Source organism: Octodon degus, unplaced genomic scaffold, assembly GCF_000260255.1.
Source record: "Octodon degus isolate 3935 unplaced genomic scaffold, OctDeg1.0 scaffold00355, whole genome shotgun sequence".
NCBI classification, from domain to species: domain Eukaryota; kingdom Metazoa; phylum Chordata; class Mammalia; order Rodentia; family Octodontidae; genus Octodon; species Octodon degus.
In genome coordinates, this window is record NW_004524931.1 from 242,096 (window position 1) to 249,932 (window position 7,837).

Sequence of the window (7,837 nt, forward strand, 5' to 3'; positions counted from 1 at the left end):
TAAGAAATGAACTGATTAATAAATAGAGAGTACCACATGATTTCCTTTATGTAACATTCAAACCCATTCAGAATAATGTTCCTAGGAATCACATCCGAGGAGGCATACAAAGCACAACTTCTGGGAATCAGGAAATTGGCCTGAAAGAAAGTTTTTGGAGTACAAATAATGTTAATATTCTATTTCTTGGTAATTCCTGGGTGGTAATTTGATTGATTTATACACTTAGAGATTGCTCATTAAGTTGTTATAATTGTTTATATAATTTGGGTGTAATGTAACAAAAAAAATCTACATATACCAAAATGGATAAATCTTTAAACTTGGATGAAAACATAAAATTTTCATCCAATATTGCAGAAAGTTTGAAAAATATAAAAAATACTGGGTGTTTACATGAAGATACATATATTTGTGGTAAACTGTAACTTCCAAACAGGGAGGATTGATGAAAGCTTCAGAAAAACAATTATCTCTTTGGACATAGGGAAAGAAGATGTGCGAAAGACGCTTCAGCTGTACCTGGAATTTTTTATTTCTTAAAATGGTCTTAAGTAAACATGGCAAAATGTCAACACTTATTAAATCTGGCTGGAGGACATGGAGGCACTTGCTATAGTACTCTACATAAGACACTTCCTGATGTTTCATAAGTTTTAAAAATTGTAAATATGGTCTTATATCATCAGATATTCTAAAATAGCAATTTTAAGGACTGTAGCTTTTTACCATTGTAAAAAATATGCAGATTTCTTTTGGTTCATCATTCTGGAGGCTTCGGTCCATTGGTCAGCTGGCTTTATTTCTTTAGGCCTGCAGAACAACATGGCAGAAGGGCATGGTGGAGGAAAGCAGCTCACCTCACAGCAGCCAGGAATCAGAGAGAGTTCAAAAGAGGAGAGAAGGGCTGGCACAGTGGATTAAGCACCTGCAAGCAGGCACAGGAGCCAGGGGTTCAATCCCTGGGCCTGCCATGCCAGCCCCACCCTTGGGGCACACTGAGACAGCAATTAAGACTGGGAGTGGTGGCACATGCCTGTAAGCTCAGCTCTCGGGAGGCTGTAAACAAGTGGACTGCTAGGAGTACCATCTAGTAGTGAGACCCTGAACACCCTGTAGACCCTTCCAGAAAATACAAAGAGAGAGAGAGAGAGAGAGAGAGAGAGAGAGAGAGAGAGAGAGAGGAGAAAAAATATATACCTGCTGCTAAGCTTGGATCTAAACTGTCTTTCATGTGTGGAGGAGCTGATTGGATCATGTGGTACTATGCATATCTGTGGATCATCCACAAGTTCAGAGCTGTCTAGGCTGTAGGAGGTGGGGCCTGGGTGGAAGAGGAAGTTCACTGAGGCGGTGACTGGCAAGGATGCACCTCCCTCCCTGGCTTCTCCCCTCTGTCTCTGCTTCCTGATAACACCATGTGAGCAGTTTTACCCTGTGGCAGGCCCCTTCACCCGCTGCTTCTGCATGTGAGCCTGCCAACCATGGACTGCAAATTCTGAAGTTCTGAGCCAAAATCAACCTCTCTTCCGTGAAGTTGTGGGTGTCTGGTATTGTCTAAGTAATGAGAAAATAACTAAACTACCCTTCACAATGATAGCCTTAGGGACCCATTTCCCAAGGAGGCCCCTCTTCCTAATAGCCTTTTTGTCCATAAACTTATGAGGGGTTTAATCCTTGATGAGCTCATCATTCTCACAATGCAATCACCTCTCTAAGTCCAAAGAAATTGACAATCAGGATAAGCCATCACACACTATTACCCATTAAACCTTATAAGAGAGTGGAGACCAAAACTGCTCTTTTCTCTGGCTCTGGAGTATAGTCAGATTCCCGTGCTAGCCATTCCCATTCTGGAGCCCTTGTAGCTAATTTTCATAGTGTGAATAAATAATGCAGTTTCTATTGGTGGGCCTGGAAGGAACAAATGAGAAAAGCCAGGTAAGCTCATCTGAGGCTACGTCAGTAGGAAACCTGCCAAGGGAAGGAGGTAGGAGGGACTGTCTGTCATCACCTGTAAAGGGAGAGGGCATGATTCTTGACCTTGATGTGTCTGAGGACATCATTTCAGATGCATCTCTGCTCCTCCCAGAGCATTCTGTATCTGGGAGCCTCACAAAGTCCCACTCCCTGTCACCATGTCATTTTAGTAAATGATATCAAAAAGGACTCTGATTTTCCTTCTCTGAATTCAGGTAAAAAGAAACTGGGCACTACAGTTACAACATTCTCCTTCCATTATTTCAGTTGTGGTTTCTTATTTAATCCCTGAAAGTTTGATAATTGTCTCAGTTACTTTTTACTCATTGCTAGGACAAAATAACAACCCTCAAAATGAAGGAAGGAAAGGTTTATTTGGCTCACAGTTAGTGGAGATTTTAGTCTATACTCCACTGGCTCCAAGGCAAACAGCAGCAGTTCATAGAGGGAGAAAACAAAGAGCAGAGGAGGAGCAATAGCTGTGGCGTCTATCAAGACTCTCTCTTGTCTTTTTATACTGACTGCAAAGACTGGTGCTCCACCACAAAGATCAGAGCTCCTCTGAAGTGGTGTGGCTGCTGAAATCAAGCTCCTCTGGAGTGGCACGGCTTGAAGTGGTACAGCAAAGATCAGAAATTCTCCCAGGAAGTGGTGGTGCAGAAGCCTCCCTCAACTCCTTTTTTGCCCTTTGTGTGCTGAGTCACTCTGGGGCAGGTCTTCTCCACCCTAGGGTGGGGCCCCCATTCCCCAGAGCATAGAAGCAACAAGTGGATCCAGCCAAGCAGATACAGCCAAGTTGTCATGTCTCAAGATGTTATGATGTTATCTACCACCACAATCCACCCCTTGTCAACTTGGAAACTATACATATACTTCTTAAAACCAGTCTCCAGATACTAAGACATGCTTTTTAACATTTTACAACTTGGACATTATAACACAGCTTTTGTAGCCCTTAAGAATCACTATTAAGTCTATTAACATTATATTACATGGGAAGCATAATATTTGCCCCTGGCCTACCAAAGACTCATGCACATCCCTTTATGTAAAAGGCACTTTAGTCTATCTGTAAAAATTCTCAAAGTCCTAACAGTTTTAGCACTGTTGAAGAGTCCAAGTCCCAAGATCTAAGGCAAACTCTTAGCTGTGAACCCCTAAACAAATGTTTTCTTTGGTTTTTTGGTACTGGGAATCAAACTCAGGACCTTGTGCTTTCCAGGCAGGTGCTTGGGTCACTGAGCTATACCTCAGCCCCTTAAACAAATGAAAAGTTAAACACCTTTAACATTCAAAGGCATAAAATAAACATTACTATTTCAAAAGGTATATACAAGAGACTGGGGAGATGGCTCAATAGAATAAGTACTTACCTGGAAAGCACAAGGGCCTGATTTCAATCCCTGGTTCCAAAAAAAAAAATCCAAAGGTATATACAGGAGGATACAAAGTTGGGACCAAGGCAAGTATAAAATCCAGAAGGGCAAACATTAAGTCCTGTAGTTCCCTGTGAAACATCCAAAGCAACCTGTCATGACTTGTGACCTCCAAAAGCCTTACATGGCTCCATCCCTATAGCACTTCTGCTGGTAGCTCCCATGGCTTTTCTTAGGGGAATGGCTTTGGTATCTCTTTGCAGCTCTCCTTGGACAATGCACGTTTCTGGCTTTTTTTAAACTTCTGAAGTTTCCATTGAATAGACTTTTCACTCACAGTTTTACATACTGCCCTCTGAGGGGCACATTTCCTGGCCTCCTAGGCCTTTTGAAATCCAGATGGAAGCCTTTTTAACCCCAGAACTCTTGCATTTTGTATGTGCCTAAAACCAATGCCATGTGGATGATGCCAAGGGCTGCTGCCAACTAGAGCAATAGCCAGGCTTTTTACTCTCTTGGCTGTAGGGACTGAGTGCCTGGATTTTTGAGCACTGTGACCCTGATTTTGAGGAACAAATTTTTTATGCTGGTGTCATTCTGGAATCTGGTGTGGCTGCCTCTTTAAAAAAAATTATGTATTTTAGTAGAGAGTCTACAGGGTCTCACTACACAGATTGGACTCATAGTGATCCTCCTGTTTTCAGTCTCCCAAGAGCTAGGGTTACAGGTATGCACCACCACACCTAGTCTCATTCACTGCCTCAGCATGCCCGGAGGCAGGACGAGCATGGCACACCAGGGATCAAACCCCCAGTCACTGCATCTGCCTAAGCAGGCACTTTAATCCATTGAACTATCTGGCTGGCCCTAAGGCTGCCTCTTTTATTTTGGAACCTGGTGTGGTTGCTGCCTCCATTTTGGAACATGGGGCTCTGTGGCTTTCTCCTCAAAGCCAAGTCCCTCACTCTTGTGATTCTGAAGCTGCAAAGGGTGAGAACCTGCTACCTCTTGTGATTCCCCTGTTTATTCTGGGCAGTGAAGATCTCAGCTCTATCTTTGCAGTCTACGGCCATCCCAGTGCTCCCTTTCTGGCCAAACTCACAACATTTTAAATCATCCTGGTGGGCTCTGCTCTTGACTCTCAACATTTATCTGACTAAAAGCCCCCAGCAATAGCCATGCTACTGCCTCAACATTCAACTCCTTGATATTTCTTTTTCAAAATTAACTAATCCACAGCGCTGAATCTCAGTCTCAGGCAGTCTCTGGACAAGAGCAAAATACAGGCAAACTTTCTGCAAGCCATAACACAAATCATCCACAGTCTAACAACCAATGCTGTTCTTCCCAGCAGAAACCTCCCCAGCCTAGTCTTTATAGTCAGGCTTTTTATCAGTCTTTTTGTCTTCTGAGCTCTGACCAGAATCTCCCATACAGAAGAGCTGAACACATTCTAGCTCTTCACTAGTAGGTGACCTTTCCAAACCTTTCCTATCTCTTCCCATAAGCCTTTTCCAAAAGCTTATAATCCACATTGTCAGGTATAATCACAGCAATGATCCCACTCCTGATACCAAATTCTGTCTAAGTTACTTTTTACTCATTGCTGGAACAAAATACCAACACCTAAAATGAAGGAAGGAAAAGTTTATTTAGCTCACAGTTAGTGGAGATTTTAGTCTGTACTCTGCTGGCACTAAGGCAAACAGCATTTCATGCTGGCAGAAATCAACAAAGAGCAAAGGAGGAGCAGCAGCTGTGGAATCCATCAAGACTCTCCCTCTTCCCTTTGTGCTGACTATGAAGACTGATGCTTCACCACAAAGATTAGGACTCTTCCAAAGTGGCATGGCTGCAGAGATCAAGCTCCTCTGAAGTGGCACAGCTTGAAGTGGTACAGAAAGAAAGAATGAAGAAAAGGAGGGTGGTTATTTAGCTCACAGTTTGTGAAAGTTTTAGTCCATAATCAGCTGGCTCTAAGGCAGGGTGGCACAATGCAGATAGGAAACTGCTCCTGGCATAGAAGACAACAAAAGTAACCAAGGAAAGAGAAGGAGATGATAAACAAACTACCCCCCCTTAGGGCAAGTGTGGCACTCACACCCAGCACTGGATCATGAATCAATCACAAGAAATAGATTCAGTGATCTCTAACAAGCTAACCTCCCAAGACCACCTGAGGTTTTGTGGGGACATCCAGACACAAATCAAAACAGCAGGAACAGCTGCAGAAGTGCAGAGTCAGGACTCCAGCCCAGGGAAAAGTTCACTCTTCCAATGAATGGCTGACAGCTCCCAACTTGACAAGTCATTCCCATATACAAAGGCACTCCTACAGGTCATCCCCCACCCAGAACCCTGGACAGCCGCATATCTAGAACAGAATGGGCCAATGGCAGATCTCTCAGTTGGCCCCCTGTGCGTTCTCCTTGCATGTGGAGGTGTGAGTCTCCTAAAGTCCTGTGACCCATCCCTGGCTTCCAAACAAGGCTGAAGTAGAACTCTAGGCCATGTGGGGTAGAGCAGGGCACTTCTTCACTCTCCACCAGCCTTCTCCAGCATAGAAGAGGTGATGACAATAAATTTCATGGCTGACATATTTTACATAAGGTAGTTGGGTTGGATGAGCAGTGTAATGAAGTCACAGTGCAGCTAGACATGAGCACTGGCCTGCTGGGATGCACCTGAGCAAACTGCTAAGCTTTGCACTGTTCTGTGTCAGGGAGGAGCCCTCAGAGACTGTTTCAAACAGATACACAGGTGGTGTCCTCTGTCCACAGTGATATTTCTGGACTTAGAGTTGACACCACAGGAGGCACTGCCTACCCATATAGAGCACTGCTCTTGGCCTTCCCTATGGCCTCACTTGTCACAAACCAGAACTGATTTTTACAGCCAGCCCTAGTAAGCCAATTCCTGTCCCCAAAATTCCATATGCACAACTAAAATATTGTGCTGAACCCTATGCCTATGCCACAAAACCCAAACTCCCTCTATGTCATACAAGTCTTTGCCAGATCTACCTAGTCTAGTCCTGGCCTACCCTGGCCCTGGGCACCAGGAACACACTTGTGATTGGTCCTCTTCATTTGTTCTACATTTCTCTGGCTCTATATCTTTACTCCTACTCTGTGTTCAGTTGAGTACACTTCCTCCTCTCTCTCTCTCAGCTGTAGAAAACTCATTCTTTCAGGCCTACACTAAAAGGCTCCTGCTCCATAACATGCCTCGTTCTTCAATTCAGTATATCTCAGTCTTTCTCAAAAGCCATCTGTGGACCCCTGATTCAGCTTGTTTCATTCTGGTTTTATGTTCTTCATGTGTTTACTCATTCAACAGGCCTGTAAAGAGACATCTGCCATGTGCTGGCCCTTGGACATTGCTCTGGATATACTTATTATGATTGGTATAACTATAAAAAAAATTATAACAAATGTGTGGCAGTAATGGTGACATGCAAATTTGATTATCTCCCAGTAATGCCCCTGGTTGCCCTAGTTGTGCTCAAATTAGTAGGCTAAGTGCAGTTCCTACAATTCCAGTTCATGCACCAAATAAGAGATATACTGTAATGATATCTTTGTGATTTGTGGAAAAGAGTCAACAGTTAACTAACATAGATAAAGGAGGTAAGAAGGCTGAACATAAGCATTAGACTGTAAACCTAATGTGTTTGGTTTAATCCTCCTCATCCACCTGGTAATGTTGATAGGATTGCTGAGATGAGAATGAAAGTTTGGTTAATTGTTGGAAAAATCTGAAATAGAATGGATAATGGTGCAATTTTTTCAGGTGAGAATTATTCCTGATAATAAAGGAATTCCCTGTGTTACTTCTGGTATTCAGAAGTGGAAGGGAGCTGTGCCTAATTTTATAATTAAACACAAGGTTAGGATAAATAAAATAGTTTATTAGTATAAAAATTGCTCATTGGCCTAAATATATCATTGTGAATATAGTAGATATTAATAAGATTATTGATGTAGTTGCTTGTATTAGAAATATATTGTTGTGGCTTCTGTTGATCAAGGATTATCCTTACTTGTCAGAATAGATGTGATAGATAGTATACTTGTTATTAGACCATTCATATTAATAGTCAATGGGAGCTGAGTAAGTAATCAGTGCGTCTATAGTTAACATGGTGTGACTGTTATCATAATGATGTTAATTAGTATAGGAAGGATATTAACCAATATTTTTGGAGTATGGGTATGATAGCTTATTTAGATGACCTTACTAATAGAATATAGTATAAGAGTAACATGCAGAATTTTGAGTTCTTTGCAGTAGGTTCAACCCGTGTTTTTCTAGAAATAAGGGGGCTTAAACCTCTATGTTCGGAGTGTGTGGAGAGCTTCCTGTTAACCTGCGCCAGCGGGACCAGTCCCAGCCCAGGCAAAGCGTGGGCCGGACCCTCTCCCACCACCTCGGGCTGCCCCCCACCACTCCGCCGTACCTCCCCCACCCCTCCCGCCCAG

At 43.0% G+C, this 7,837-nt stretch overlaps 1 long non-coding RNA gene across 1 annotated transcript in view; it reads left to right on the plus strand.

Annotated features, from left to right (window-relative positions):
- Positions 1-1,897: 1,897 nt before the first annotated feature.
- LOC111814562 overlaps positions 1,898-7,837 on the plus strand; it is a 10,802-nt gene continuing 4,862 nt past the window's right edge. Inside the window, exons 1-2 of the long non-coding RNA XR_002819524.1 lie at positions 1,898-1,908; positions 6,696-6,699. This is a non-coding gene — a long non-coding RNA (uncharacterized LOC111814562). The remainder of the gene's footprint in view (positions 1,909-6,695; positions 6,700-7,837) is intronic.